The sequence below is a fragment of the Felis catus genome, chromosome B4 (genome assembly GCF_018350175.1).
Source record: "Felis catus isolate Fca126 chromosome B4, F.catus_Fca126_mat1.0, whole genome shotgun sequence".
In the NCBI taxonomy this organism is placed as follows: domain Eukaryota; kingdom Metazoa; phylum Chordata; class Mammalia; order Carnivora; family Felidae; genus Felis; species Felis catus.
The window spans coordinates 21131102-21138745 of NC_058374.1; the positions used below are offsets into that span (position 1 = coordinate 21131102).

General features: G+C 41.0%; 1 long non-coding RNA gene and 1 other non-coding gene across 2 annotated transcripts; both read right to left on the minus strand.

The window, feature by feature from the left end:
- Positions 1–2427: 2427 nt before the first annotated feature.
- Positions 2428–5859, minus strand: LOC111561289. The gene is made up of 3 exons (XR_006600340.1): positions 5719–5859; positions 4969–5076; positions 2428–2688 (listed from the first exon to the last, which is right to left on the minus strand). It is a non-coding gene; the product is annotated as an uncharacterized LOC111561289 (long non-coding RNA).
- A 466-nt stretch (positions 5860–6325) lies between these two features.
- TRNAN-GUU lies at positions 6326–6399 on the minus strand. The gene has a single exon. It is a non-coding gene; the product is annotated as a tRNA-Asn (tRNA).
- Positions 6400–7644: the final 1245 nt, after the last annotated feature.

Consider the following 7644-nt stretch of genomic DNA (forward strand, 5'->3'; position numbering starts at 1 on the left):
TATCAAGAAGCAGAATTGCCAGACCTTATGGTAATTCTAATTTTTTGAGGAACCACCACACCGCTTGCCATAGTGACCGTATCACCTTCCACTCCCACCAGCAACGCACATGGATTCCAATTTGTCCATGTCCTCACCCACACTTGTTATTTATTTACAGCTTGTAGTTATTATTCTGTTGTTTTTTAACGGTAGCCATCCTAACGTAGGTGACGTGATATCTCCCTGTGGTTTGGATTTGCATTTCTCTAATGATTACTGATGTTGAGCTTCTTTTCATGGACTTCCTGGCCGTTTGTATATCTTCTTTTTTTTTTATGTTTATTTAATGTTTTTAATGTTGTGTTTATTTTTGAGAGTGAGAGACAGAGCGTGAGTGGGGGAGGGGCAGAGAGAGGGGGAGACACAGAATCCAAAGCAGGCTGCAGGCTCTGAGCTTATCAGCACAGAGCCCCATGCGGGACTTGAACTCACGAACCGTGAGATCATGACCTGAGCCGAAGTCAGACGCTCAACCGACTGAGGCACCCAGGTGCCCTATGTGTAGATCTTCTTTACAGAAATGTCTACTTGACTGCTGTGTCCACTTTTGAGTTGTTTGCTTTTTATTGTTGAGTTGTAGAAGTTCTTTACATATTCCAGATATTAACCCTTTAACAGATACACTATTTACAAATATTTTCTCCCATTCCATGGGCTGCCTTTTCACTCAATCGATAGTGTCATTCATTTGCCAGAAGTTTTTAATTCTGATGTAGTCCATTTTATCTACTTGTAAATTGTTGCCTGTGCTTTCGTTGTCATATCCAAGAAATCACGGCCAAATTCAATCAAGGTCATGAAGATTTCCCCCTATGTTTTCTTCTAAGAGTTTTATAATTTTAGATCTTACATGTAGGCATTTGATCCATTTTGAGTTGATTTTCGTATATGATGTAAGGGAAGGACCCAACTTGATTCTTTGCATGTGGAAATCCAGTTTTCTCCACAACATTTGTTAAAAAGACTGTCCTTTCTCCCTCGAATGGTCTGTGAACTCCTGTTGAAAATCATTTGATCGTGTATACAAAGGTTTATGTATGAGCTCCCTAAACTCCTCAGTGTTAGTTTTAAGAGAGAAAAGTAGGGCGCCTGAGTGGCGCAGTCGGTTAAGTGTCCGACTTCAGCCAGGTCACGATCTCGCGGTCCGTGAGTTCGAGCCCCGCATCAGGCTCTGGGCTGATGGCTCAGAGCCTGGAGCCTGTTTCCGATTCTGTGTCTCCCTCTCTCTCTGCCCCTCCCCCGTTCATGCTCTATCTCTCTCTGTCCCAAAAATAAATAAATGTTGAAAAAAAAATTAAAAAAAAAAAAAGAGAGAAAAGTAGAATTCAAAATTGTATACATAGTATGAGTTCAGGTATTATTTTATATTATAAACATGTTATTTAACAAATAAGAGAATACAAGCTTATTACAGATAATTTGGACAGTAAAGTATAAAAAAGAAAAATCACTAATAATCTTCTTTTGGTGTATTTCATTCACCATCAAGAAATATTTAGAGATCACCTATGTAGGTAATTTAGTCTCATTACAAAATTAGGATCATGCTTTTTGGACAGTTTTTGTATCTAACTTTTTATACCTGATTCTATATTTTAACATTGTCCAAAGGCATTTTTCCTGAAAAATATTATGTAAATGGCTATATAGTATTCTAATGTCTAAATGATATACCATAATTTATTTCACTACTTCCATAAGTATTGCATGTTTTATCTTATTTGTGATTTCTATTAGATAGTATATAGTAAATATCACATAGTAAATTCTACACGTATTTATTATTATAACCTTATACATACACTACTTTGATAACAATGAAGAATTTTCTTTGAAGAAAGAAAGTAAAATTTTTGCTCTGGATTCTTACATGCTGACCCTTTCCGCAAAGCCTCTCCTTAGTGGTATTAAAAACTGAACTTTCCACAGCTTTAAACACGGCTTTTTTTCCCCACACAAATTAGATTTTCCTTTATAGTTATTCATAGTTTCCAAATAACAGGATGACTATGTGTTTTCCTCCAACAGAGGCCTCTGGATCCTTGAGATTTTAGAATAAATTATTTTGAAAACTACTGCGTCATCTTCTTTCTGCACTTTTAATCTCAAATCTCATTTTGGTTTTAAAATTTATTGTTTTTCAAATTTTTATTTTATTTTTTTAATTTGTTTTCAAAAGTAAAATTTTGATTAACATAAATGTCATAGTAATTTCTAGGTTATTATTGTTTCATATTTTTAAAGATTTTATTTTTATGTAATCTCTATACCCAACATGGGGTTCGAATTTACAATCCCAAGGTCAAGAGTCCCACCGTGCTCCCCACCCCCTTACCACCCCCCCCCCCCCCCCCCCCCCGGACTGAGCCAGCCAGGTGCCCCATGTTTCATGCTTTTAAATAGGTGGGGGTAGGAGCCGTTTCTATTTGCTTACAGACAAAACTCAAAACTTCAAATAGATAGTAAATTTCCCATATTTTCTGCCTTAATAGCACAAATTTATTCTTACCAAGTTTATCGTAGATGGTAGATCAAAAGTGAGCAGGCATGGAAAACTGATTTTCAATTTCTATTATTTCTCCTGATCTTCACGTGTAAGTACTCATCTGATAGCGTTTGGTAGTAAATTTATTTTTGACTCCCGATCTAAGACAACGTAAAATGCTCATTGTAACCTGAGAATCCGTACGTTTGCAATTTAAAAGTTATAGTTTGGTGACTGGGAGGAGAACAAGGGGGGGAGTCTCTGGGATGTTGATAATTATTCTATTTATTAATCAAGACGTAGGTTACAAAGAGTTTCCTTTAAAATTATATTTTAAGAGTCTTCTTAAGGTATATGAGTCTAAACAATTTTTAATGACTTTCTGCGGCTGATAAAATTAACATTCTTTTAACAGGAATGGGAAAGTGTTCTTTTTAATTAATTTATTTAAGTAATCGCTACACCGAAGGTGGGCTTGAATTCACAACCCTGAGCTCAAGAGTTGCAAGCTCCTTCCACTGAGCCAGCCAGGCGCCCCGCCCCGATACAATTAACATTCTTAGTTATTTAAAAGGTTTCAACTTCGGGGCACCTGGGTGGCGCAGTCGGTTAAGCGTCCGACTTCACCCAGGTCACGATCTCGCGGCCCGTGAATCTCGCGGCCCGTGAGTTCGAGCCCCGCTTCGGGCTCTGGGCTGATGGCTCAGAGCCTGGAGCCTGTTTCCGATTCTGTCTCCCTCTCTCTCTGCCCCTCCCCCATTCATGCTCTGTCTCTCTCTGTCCCAAAAATAAATAAATGTTGAAAATAAATAAAAGGTTTCAACTTCTTAAACTATTTTCTAGCTAAACATATTATAGTTTATCCTACCACCAGTTTATTCCTGCTCCGCCCGCTATAGCTAGAAGTTGAATTTTTTAGGCCTCAAGCCCAGCAAAATTCCGAGACATAAAATTAAAAATCATGTTGGCATTACTCATTATGATGTATCATGTATGCAGAAATAAGGCATTTGTGTTTCTTTGGCAGTTTAAAAGTTTTTCCCCCCCAAACCTTGTATCGTATGACATCAGATGCAGGATGCAGGTGTTAGAAATGAAAACAGAGACATAGTACCCATGTGGCTTCCTCCTGACCTCCATTATTTAAAGAAATGCGGTGATATAAAAAATATTTTAAATTATTATTTATTACAAGTTACCTGAATCTCACCTTCTCTAATAAGTCTGTAAGCCACAGCACCTATGTTCACCTTTTACTGCATTACTTTAGTGAGTTTTTCTCATACTTTATACATGAAGTTTAAGGATACAACTGTTTGATAACAATATTAGGAACATATTTACATATTCAGATGCTCGACATAGACTGTTAAAGGCTCTTCAGTCTTCAATTAATGATCTGAATGATCTCGACACATTTCTGGGCTTTGTTGGTATCACAGAACCAAGACACTGAAAACCAAGTAACGCTCCCCAGAAGTAGCATGAATTGCAACATCGATAAGTAGTACACACTGAAATTTTACAAAGCCAATTTCTCCATAAATATTTAAGCGATTTTTCTAAAAGGCTTCCCACCTGTCTTCTCTGTATGCAACAGCGAGTACAAGGAAATGCACTAAGCACTTGCCTGCATAATAAAATCAACTACTTACCTTAGAGGGCAGTTTTGCACTCCTTGCCCCGCCTCCATTCTCATTTAATCCCTCCTCTTTACTTTCCGGCCTCTAAATCCTATTAATCCCCGACATAGGATGAGATTGAACATACGGAAAAAATTTTAGGATCAAATTTAAAACGGCCGCCTAGGCACCTGTCCTGGGCAAACCGTGGTGCTATCTCCCCAAAGTGTCCCGAAATCGGGGTCTGTATGGGTGTATCCCAAAGGCCAAACATCAGTCCAAGAGTCCTTAGGCTCTACATTAGCCCCCATGCTCGAATCTGTTCTTTCTATCTTTCTTCCCTATTTTGCCTGGGCTATTCCAGCCTGCCTTTGTTTCTAATCTGGCCTTCGCCAAGGAAATGCTATCAAATTGTTTCCCAAAGATCCATTTCACATTAAGATTTCATGTTCCTACCCAGTTTTCATTTCAATAAAACGAAGCAGCACAATGAATGTGCAATTTAACAATGCCCTTTAGTATTCCATGAATGTTCGATGGGTTTCTTTTTTCCTTCATGAACTCTGGAACAAAATGTTAATGAAACTTCACAAAAATTCATTAAAAATATCACCTTTGGTTTTAAATTAACTAATTAATCAAGGAGCTCTAAGTCAGAAGGAGAAGTATAGTACAACAGTGAGGAGCATGGGCTCTGGAGCCTGACTGCCTGGGTTCAAATCTGTACCACGCTAGTGATACAGTACAGATTCAGGCAAATCGGCCCGCTGCACCTTGCTTCGGGTAGCTCATCTGTACAGTGGCAACAGTAGGACCTACCTGGAAGGGTTGTTGTAAGGATCGCACTTTCTTCCATGAAAGCACTCAGAGCAGTGACTGGCCAGGACTGAACACTCACTAAATGTGAGCCCTAATTAACATGTACACCTGAAAATACAAAGAAAAGCGTAACTATTCATTTGCGGGAATAAAACATCCCTTCTCTCCAGAAACATCCTTCACATTTCTGTAATCTAGACCCAAGACAATAATTATGAAGAAACTATGATTACTTCTGAAAGGCAGCATATATTTAGAGAATGAAGTACAAGGTAACTATTTTCAGAGGACTTTGCATTTTGTGAACTACATCGTATAGGCTTATCTAAGCAAAATATGTTAGCAGTTTCACTTTGAATCTTTCTCATTTTTTTTTTTTTTTAAGTTTAACCCAGTCACACAGCTGTTAAAAGACAAAAACAAAAGCAGGTTTGCTCCCTTTCCGAATAGATGGGAAATGTGGCAGGTCCTTTCCATCCTCTATAAATAAATTCTGGCCCTTGAGTATAAAAAGTGAAATGTAATACATAAATGCGCCTACGATCGAGCCCCCTCAAAGGCTTTAGAACAAACATTTCTGAATTCACCAGTACCAGGAAGAGTCAACGTTGAAGTTATTATACGGGAGTTTATGCTTACGCGGACGGAGAAGAGACTAACGTTGCACGCACGACTCAACATTAGGGTTAAAAACCGTGAAGAGTTTTAAATCAATGTGCAGCTTGAACTTGGCACCTTTTAAATACATACATGCACGCGACCTCTGACATTTCAGGGGTCCTGAAGCAGAACGAGAGCAGCTCGGGCCGCGCTCCCGCCGCCGGGGCCTCCGGGGCCGCTCGGAGCTGCGGAGGCGGGTTCGAGCCCCGGACGCGGCCGCGCGCGCGCGCGGCTGAGGGGCCCGCCCGGGCTCTGCGCGCTCTCGGCGCTCGCCGCCAGAGTCTGTCGGTCCGCTCGGAGCCCGCGGGAGCCTGGCGAGGCAGGGAAGGGACTTGTGCGGCCTGAGCTTCAGGAAATGAGCGAGGAGGACGAGGGCTCCTTTGGGCACCCAGCGGCCTGAGTTTGGGAACCGGGAGATCGCAAGTGAAAGTACGCGCGGGCTTTAAGGCGCTGGACCCTCCCGCCGACCCCGGGGAAGGGCAGGAAGAGCCCACCTGCCCGTCTCCAGCAGGGGACGGCTGGGGGAGGGGCCGCCAGCGCTCCCGGAAGCTGAAGAGCCGCACGCAGGGTGGGCGGCGAAGCGAGTTGGGCGGTTTCTTTTCCCTCGACCCCCGGATATCCACCTCCGAGTCGTCTGTAGGTCTGAACTCCAAGAATTGTGCAAAAGTACCGGCGACAAGCCCGCAAAAGACGGGACCGTCCCTGGGTGGGCTCGAACCACCAACCTTTCGGTTAACAGCCGAACGCGCTAACCGATTGCGCCACAGAGACTCCGGTGCCACTTGGTACGCCAGCTATAGCTTCTATGGGGAAGTGTAAAGGCAATGCGCGACTGTTATTTTCTCTGCTGTTTCCCCATTCGTATTATTGAAATCAGAATCTTTCACTCAGTATATCTACGTCTCTTCATTTTATTTTCAGCCTTTAAAGCATATTGGGAAGTTATAAAATACAGCAAGATCGAGCAGAATTTCAGATTGCAGCGTGAATTTAAATACCGTCGTGGTTTTTTTTGGTTTGTTTTTTTTCCCCCCAGCTCCCGTTTGGAACGTTCTGTTTCAAGAAGATAACAATTTCTGATGTTTCCTTTTTATAGGGAAATAAAAAATGTAATCTTGTGAGCTGAGAAACTTGCCTTTTGTTTCAAACTCTTTGTCCAGTGTTTTGTTCGCTAATCTTCATGATTTACTTGTGTGGCATTCATAAGGTTATCTGAATTGTATTTATTTGCCTTCTTTATTTTTATTTTCCAGGTATTATTAAGTGCATATAGGCAATCCCCATTTGCTTGTCACGTACTGGCCTGCTTGCAATTATCTGTCACTGACATGTTTTTATTGGAAAAGAGCTCTAGGAAAAAGCTGCATACAGTAACATTCATTAGTCCTGTGCATTCTAGTTCATTGCTAAATCGCCCTTCATGCTCCCTAGATGTAGCCTAAATACGCACATTTGAGCCATGCCACTTGAAACACACGTCTCGCAGGATATTTATAGCCCAATTGAGGAAAAAGAAGTTAAGAAAAAAAGAAGGATTTCTAACTCCTAAAAATCCCTGGCTGTTGACAACAATCTCTGTAGATGCTCTCTCTGAAAATTTTCCCCTTTGTGTGACTATTTCCAGATGCCCGTTGAGGTACTCTTCAAAACGCTCAACACTCTTTTTTGCCTCTTCTCTCCTCAAATAACTGCTCGTTGCTACTTGACAACTCTGTATTTAAATTTTGAACAGTCGCTACATTGCTTTGTCCAGAATCCCTGGAGAAAGAATTCGTTTTGTGATTTATAGAGGTTGTGGCTACATCCTCAGTCCAATCAACATTTGGAGTTCCTTGTGGCTTGATAAGGCAATTTAAATTGGCTTTGGAAAACAATTAGCAGGATTCCTTGAAAGCACTGGGACATGAAACAGCTGTGAATTCACACCCAGCTGTACCAGTCGTCTTTAAACAAACTTTTTAGAAATGGACTCGAAAATTCTGAGTTTGGGGAGGGGAAAAAAATCCAGGAAGCGCT